Here is an 8,365-nt window from a genome sequence, read left to right as displayed (position 1 = left end):
TCACATTAACATGTTGAAGGAATACTTGAGCACCGAGTATGGGAGCAGTGCTGGCCATTTGTAGCCCACTGCTGGAGGATCCGGCGAGCAATGCTCTGCCTGATCTCCTAGGGGAGGCTAGGCAGGGAAACACTGTGGAACAGGTGGAGATAGGCGCACAGTTGAGTGCTAGGCAGAAGAGAGAAGCCAGGGACATGCTAGCTCAGTTTAGCGCCCTCTTCACTGACATGCCAGGGACCACACATCTCACAAAACACCCAGTGCACACAGGGGACCTGCAGCCTCTGCATAAGTACGCTTATAGAGTGTCAGCAGAGGTCAAGACAAGTATGGAGAGAGAGATAGAGGAGATGCTGACCCTAGGGGTAATTTCTCCATCCCAGAGCCCTTGGGCAAGTCCAGTAGTCCTAGTTCCTAAGAAGGACAAGACCACCTGATTTTGTGTGGACTACCGGTTGCTCAATGCTGGGACGGTGTCAGGTGCTTACCCCATGCCCCGCATGGATGAGTTACTAGATGAGCTTACGGGGGCAAAGTATCTGACCACCATGGATTTGAGCAAAGGCTATTGACAAATCCCACTGACCCTGGAGGCTAGGGAGAAGTCAGCATTCATCACTCCAAGTGGCCTCTATGAGTTTTTGGTGATGCCATTTGGGATGAAGAATGCCCCGGCTACCTTTCAACGCCTGGTCAATAGGTTACTGGAAGGGATGCAGAGCTATGCCAGGGTTTACTTAGATGACATTGCTGTCTTTAGTAGTTCCTGGGAATCCCACATAGGACATGTAGCTGCGGTGCTGGATAGGATCAGGGAGGCTGGGCTTACCTTGAAACCCACTAAGTGTATGGTAGGGATGGCAGAAGACCTGTACTTAGGGCACAGGGTGGGTGAAGGGCATCTCAAGCCAGAGCCAGCCAAGGTAGAAGCCATAGTTGAGTGGCCTGTTCCAAAAACCAAGAAACAGGTCATGGCATTTTTGGGCACCACAGGGTACTATAGGAAATTTGTCCCACAGTACAGCGCCCTGGCCAAACCCCTGACTGATCTGACCAAGAAGCAACTGCATGTGCTTATTACCTGGACTCCTGCCTGTGAAACTGCTTTCCAGGCCCTGAAGACTGCGTTTGCTGGAGCCCCTATACTGGCTGCCCAAGATTATACCAAGCATTTTCTTATACAAACTGATGCCTCAGACTTTGGTGTGGGGGCTGTGTAAAGCCAGGTGGGGGACGACGGTAAAGAACACCCTGTGGTGTATCTAAGTCGCAAACTGCTCCCCAGGGAAGTGGCATATGCCACCATTGAGAAAGAGTGCTTGGCCATTGTGTGGGCACTCAAAAAGCTTCAGCCCTATGTATATGGAAGGGCTTTCACGGTCATCACAGACCACAATCCCCTGAGTTGGCTACAGAGGGTATCAGGGGAAAATGCCAAGTTGCTGAGATGGAGCTTGGCTTTGCAAGAATTTGAATTTACCATTCAACACAAAAAGGGCAATGAAAACATATTGCTGATGGACTTTCACGCCAGGACTATCCCTCTGAGACTGAGTTCATTAATGGTGCCAGCAGTGCCCCACTCCCTGTTAGGGCCAGTGGGCCACAGGACACTCATTAAGAAGGGGAGGTGTAGAGGGAGAAAGGGGGTGGCCCGGGATTAAAGGGGTTGCACCCCATTTGGCCATCCCCTGACCTCACCAGGGAGACAAGGTGTTAACTGGGCTGAGGTCCAGAAATGTGATTTAACCCTTGTTATGACATGAAAATGTGTATTCCCCTGTTCCCATGTTTCATTGTAATATCTGGTTTAATCAGTGTCTGCATCACACACACACTAGAATCCATCTGGGAGTACAAGGGTTAATAGTTCTTTAATGATTATAGCCCTTTGTGTAATTTTCCCGCCTTTTCAGGCACCATTTTGCAGGGTCCCATAGGCCGCCATTGGGGCTCCATGTGTTTCAATGGCGAATCTTGCTGTTTGGGTCCTGTTTCCTGTGAAGATCAGCAGATGGCATCCGGGAGGAGGAGCGGCAGTTTCCCATTGTAAGTCAATGGGCCCATTGACTTCAATGGGCCCATTGACTTCAATGGAGAATCCTCGAAGGAGCTTTCCAGGAACGAGTTGGCTGCCGTCCAAACCGCAAAACCACAAAGCGGATACATTTTCAATAAGAGAGCTTTGATCACTTAGCAGTCAAGTTCAATGACAAGTGGCGTGGGAATAAACAGTTCTAGAGCACATAGAAATAAAATTCTTTTTGCCCGTAGTTCCTAGACCTCCCCCCACTCGACCACAACCGGGTCCCTGAATCCTGGACCCCCGATAAGGGTCGAACCGAGAAGAGCGGGTCGCGCCATAGGTTCCAATGTCGGCGGCAGAAACAGCTCAAGAAAACGGCTAAGTGTAAAAAGCTGAAATTTAGGAATCCATAGCTCCGGTTCCGGAGGGTCCAGAGGATCAGGGTTTGGGGTACCTGTAGTCACTGCTCCGGCATCGCTGCAGAACCATCCTTGACCCTCTTGGACCAACCTGACGGAGTATGGACCCCCTTGAAAGTTCGGGACTTTTCCCATAGACTCCAATGGCGGCCAATCTCCATTGACCGGCTATGGGGAAAAACCCCCAATGACTTCAACGGCGGCGCAGCACCATTGAAAGTCTATGGTGGCGGATTCCCATAGCCGCCAACGGCGGAGGTTTGCCATTGAAAGTCTATGGCGGCGAAGCCCGTTGTTTTCAATGGGGACTTAGTGAAAAACTGTGATTTAATTTACAGCGGAGTCTTTTGTATTAAAATAGGAAACGGTTTAAGGTGTATTTGTGTAACTCCAGTTCCGAGGGTCGTAGCAAGTCGCAAATTGGACCCTAGGGTGTCCCAGTTCCGGCATTGAGAACTGGGCAGTTTGGACCCGCTGGACCCAACGGAACCGGATATTTTAATATGTTTATGTTTTATCTTTAATACTGTGTCCCAAAGCAGGGATAAAACCCAGAGGAAATTCCTTTGCATACCAGGGTAGCATATGGCCAGAGAGGCGACCCAATGTCTAGGACTTAAGTATTGTTCAAAGGATTTTGTCACCCTCACTGTTTACCTGAGGGCGGAGACGGCTCAAACCAGAGCAGTCTGTAAGTGTCTCATTTCACACCTCACAACAAAGAATATCCTGCCAGGAATTCCGTTTGGTAGACTAGCTGGCATTCCTGATGCAGATGAGGGGCTACAGAAATGAGACCCCAGAGTTCTAATGCGCATGTACCAACTAGCATGGGGGCATGTATCAAAATGTGTTTCCACATTAAAGAGTGGCTAGAGGTAATTGAAGACCAATCACCTGTACTCAATGTTAAGGATAGGGTACAAAAGGTTTATAAACTGTTGTCCACCCTTTATCCTTTGTCTTCTGAAATCATCTTGATTGTACCTGATTGCGAGAGAATTGCTATGCAACATACTTCTCATCCCCCATCCCCAAAGTAAGTGTACTTCTTGTCTGTTACTGTATTATTTCGTGTGTTCACCTATCCAAAGGAATAAATATAGTTTATTATATCTAAGCCTCGTTCAGTTCAAACCCAGTATTTGGTGTAAATTACAACCTGTCATAAGCTATCGTCACAAAGGGCTCATAGCTCAACTTGCCACGCAGCTGGGGTTCTTTGCGTGCCGTCATGCGCGTGCACCGCACACAGTGGAGGTGCGGCGCGTTCGAGGAGGCGTAGCTATGCTCGGTGGCCGTGCGTAGAAGGAGCGGGTGCGCGCGCACTCTGTAACAGGAGTGGTGATGCACGCATCAGCGGGGAGAAGATCTTCGGCAGCTGCTGCAGCAGTACTATAGGTAAGCGAGGAGGGAGCGCGCCGAAGGGATGCATTCCCCGATTCCTCACAGTACCCCCCCTTGAGGATCAAACTCTGGACGATCCAAGTACGGCTTCTGCGGATACCTGGCGTGGAACCGTCTAAGTAAGCCGGGAGCGTGGATCTGGTCGAATGGTACCCAAGAACGCTCCTCCGGACCGAAGCCTTTCCAGTGCACTAGGAATTGTATCCTTCCCCTGGAATATCTGGAATCAATAATTGACTGGATCTCGAATTCATCTTGACCATGAACCAGTACCGGGGGAGGAGGAGGAGGAGAGAGAACATCAGGGTACCTAGAACTCTGCTTGACAGGTTTTAAGAGAGAGACATGAAATACTGATGGTATCTTCATAGATGGAGGCAAATCAAGGCGGTACGCTACAGGATTAATCTGTTCCAGAATCTTGAAGGGTCCCAGGAATCTGGTAGGAGTCTTTAATCTGATGTTTTTAGAAGAGAGCCATACCTTGTCTCCTGTCTTGAACCTGGGCGCCTCTAGACGATGTCGATTCGCCTGGATTTTTTGTCTCTGAACAGATTCTTGAAGAGTTTTCCGGATCCTACTCCATGAGTCTTGAAGAGCGTTGACTCTAGCATCAGCGGCTGGAACTCCAGAAATGTTAGAAGATAAAGGAAGATAATTAGGGTGATAGCCATAATTGATGAAAAAGGGCGAATCTTGGGTGGACTCATTTCTTAGAGAATTGTGTGCGAACTCAGCCCAGGGTAATAGATCAAAACAATGCGTCGGCCTTTAAATTCTTAGTACCAGGAATATAAGAAATTACATAATTAAACCTTGAGAAAAATAAGGACCAGCGAGCTTGACGGGAACCAAGGCGTCTAGCGCCCTCGATATACAATAAATTCTTGTGATCGGTGAGAATAAGAATAGGTTTTTCGGTACCTTCGAGCAGATGTCCCATTCTTGAAGTGCCATCTTGATTGCTAAAAGTTCTCTATTACCAACGTCATAGTTGATCTCCGCAGGAGAATTTTTTTGGGAGAAATACCCGCAGGAGAATTTTTTTGGGAGAAATACCCGCAATACCCCTGCTGCAAAGTCTGAAGCATCGACCTCCAATGTGAAAGGAAGAGACGGGTCGGGGTGATGCAGAATGGGGGCGGACGTGAAGGCTTTCTTCAGGGATTCAAAAGCCGAACAGGCCTCTGGAGACCAAGAGGAAGGATCAGCATTTTTCTTGGTCAGGGTGGTTATAGGAGCCACAAGAGTGGAGAATCCATGGATACATTTACGATAATAATTGGCGAAGCCAAGAAAACGCTGGATGGCTTTAAGCGACAGAGGTTGCGGCCAATCTAATACTGCTTTTAATTTCTCAGGATCCATGGCGAATCCCTTCTCGGAGATTATATAGCCCAGGAACGAAGTAGAACTTTGATGAAACATACATTTCTCCATCTTGGCATAAGATGATTCTGACGAAGACGAGAGAGTACCAGCTTGGTATGCTGAAAATGCAGGGATTTAGAAAAAATTAGAATATCATCAAGATACACAATGACAAACAAATTGAGAACATCCCGAAATATTTCATTGACAAATTCTTGAAAGACCGCCGGAGTGTTACAGAGTCCAAATGGCATTACTAGATACTCATAATGGCCATCGCGGGTGCTAAAGGCCGTTTTCCATTCGTCTACTTCCCGGATGCGTATAAGGTTATAAGCACAGCGGAGGTCAAGTTTGGAGTAAATGGAGGCACCTTGTAAGCGATCGAACAGTTCTGAGATGAGTGGTAAGGGATACTGGTTCTTTTGGGTGATCTTATTTAAACCTCTATAATCAATGTAGGGCCGGAGAGACCCATCTTTCTTTTTCACAAAGAAGAAGCCTGCCCCAGCAGGTGAGGTGGAGTTTCTTATAAATCCCTTTTTTAAGTTCTCTTGTATATACTCTGACATGGCACGGGATTCTGGGATGGACAAAGGATAGGATCTGCCTTTCGGGAGAATGGCACCAGGGATGAGGTCAATGGGACATTCGAAGGGACGATGCGGGGGAAGGGCTTCAGAGCTAACCTTATCGAAGACGTCAAGGAATGCAATATAAGCCTCAGGAAGTGGACCCTTAACAGTATCAACGGTTTCTAAATCGGCAAGAGAAAGAGGAGGGGAAGCACAAGGAATATGACATGCACCAGGCCATCGTATAGGCAGTTTATCAGTCCTGTCAATTATAGGATTATGCAATTGTAACCAGGGAAGACCCAAGATTACCTGCACCGATGGTGAATGAATGACATCCAACGGGATTTGTTCCTTGTGTCCATCCTTGGTGGAAAGAGTGAATATCGCAGTCTCCAGGCAGATGAAGGCAGGTTGAAGTGGACGGCCATCTATTGCTTCGAGTCCTATGGGAATGGACTTGCCAAGCAGAAGAATCCGGTGTTCTATAGCAAAATTCTGGTCCACAAAGTTTCCTCCAGACCCAGAGTTGATGAAGGCAAGTGCAGAAGTATGAAAGTCAGTACCCTCCATTATGATAGGCAGAAGGATCCTTTTTGGCATATTTTCCGGACAAGAAGATATGGTACCCAAAGAAATTCCATCATACCTTATAGGTCGCTGGCGTTATCCCGGACACGTAGGACAGCGGTATGCCAAATGACCGGCTAGGCCACAATAAAGACATAGCCCCTCGCTTCTCCGGCGCTGCTTTTCTGTAACAGACAACTGGTGAGTACCCAGCAGCATGGGTTCAGGTGCTTCAGAAACTGGAACAAAAGGAGAGAGAGTAGGAGAGTGAGATATATATTCTAGCGTTCACTTCATCTCTCTTGGAGGCGTTGATCCACCCGTATACATGTAGAGATCAGATCTTGCAGGGCAGTGGGTCTTACATGTGCAGCCAATTGATCTTTCAAGTAGTCTGAGAGGCCCTGCCAGAAGGCTGCAGTTAAAGCATCGTTGTTCCAACCGGTCTCCGCGGCAATAGTTCGAAATTCAAGAGCATACTTCGCGACAGTCTGGTGGCCCTGGGTGATGTGGAAAAGAGAAGAGGCCACAGTAGCCTCGCGGCCAGGAGTGTCAAAGACCTGCTGAAACCTTTTTTTGAAAACAAGAAAGTTCTGCGTGAGTTCAGGCATTAACTCCCAGATAGGAGATGCCCAGACCCAAGCGTCTCCGGTCAGCAATGTCATGATATAAGCCACTTTAGATCTATCGGTAGGGAAGCAAGAAGGGGTTAATTAAAAGTGAATATCACATTGGATAAGAAAGCCTCGGCATCCTAGGGGTTCACCCACATACCGATTGGGTGTCGGAAGACGTGGTTCCTGGGGTATGTTTCCCACTAGAGTAGAAGCAGTTGTGGTTAGGCCCACCTCAGGGGGGTCAATGTTTGTTGGACTGAACATATTGTAACACTTGCGCGAGCCCACAAACAAGACCTGACCCCGGCACTGAGGTGGGAAGGACTATGCCACACACCCACAGTAGCGCGGGCGAGCCCAGAATGTGGTTTGCAGTGTTGCTGGGTCTGGGTATGTAGAAAAGGTTAATCTAATACGTGCTGGGGTCCGTGGGTTGGAGAGGTACACGTAGTTGTAGTCCGTAAGCCTGTGGTCTGGGGTTGGAGAGGTACTCGTAGTCGTTATCCATAAGCTAGGGGTCGAAGAGCCAGAGAGAATCCAAATGTAAAGCCAGGTCGGTACACGAGAGGTTAACTGCAGAGCACAAGACAAGACTGAGCTGGACAAGACAGGCACACGCAAAGGCTACACAAGGTTATGTTCAGCAAAGTATGACAGGAAGAGGCAGTCCTTTATAGCAGACAGGAACCAGTAGGAGAGGGGGCGGAGCAGAGGCGGGACCTCCACAGATGCCAAGGATAGGTTGCAGGAGCAAGGGCTCATAGCTAAACTTGCCACGCAGCTGGGGCTCATTGCGTGCCGTCATGCGCATACACCGCGCACAGCGGAGGTGTGGCACATCCGAGGAGGCGGAGCGGGTGCACGTGCGCTCTGTAACAGGAGTGGTGATGCACGCATCAGCGGGGGGCGGATCTTCGGCAGCTGCCGCTGCAGTACTATAGGTAAGCGAGGAGGGAGCGCGCCGCAAGGGACGCGTTCCCCTATTCCTCACATTATGGTCCCTAAACCCGATGGGAAAGTAAGATTTTGTGTGGACCTCCGAAAGGTCAATGCGGTATCCCAGTTTGACGCATATCCAATGCCAAGGGGGGACGAGTTAATTGACGCCCTTGGTAACGCGGAATATATATCCATGCTGGACTTAACAAAAGGATACTGGCAAATACCTTTAGAGGAAAAGTTCAAGTGCAAAACAGCCTTTGCCACTCCCATGGGTTTATACCAGTTTGTGACAATGCCATTTGGACTGCATGGAGCCCCAGCCACATTTCAGAGACTCATGGATAAAGTGCTGAGACCTCATAGGGCTTATGCCGCAGCCTACCTAGATGACATTGTCATTTATAGTAAACACTGGCGGGCCCATCTAAATAGGCTGAA

This window comes from Ascaphus truei, chromosome 1 (assembly GCF_040206685.1).
Source record: "Ascaphus truei isolate aAscTru1 chromosome 1, aAscTru1.hap1, whole genome shotgun sequence".
NCBI lineage: Eukaryota > Metazoa > Chordata > Amphibia > Anura > Ascaphidae > Ascaphus > Ascaphus truei.
The sequence above is the reverse complement of the archived record's forward strand: the minus strand, read 5'-3'. Positions refer to the sequence as shown.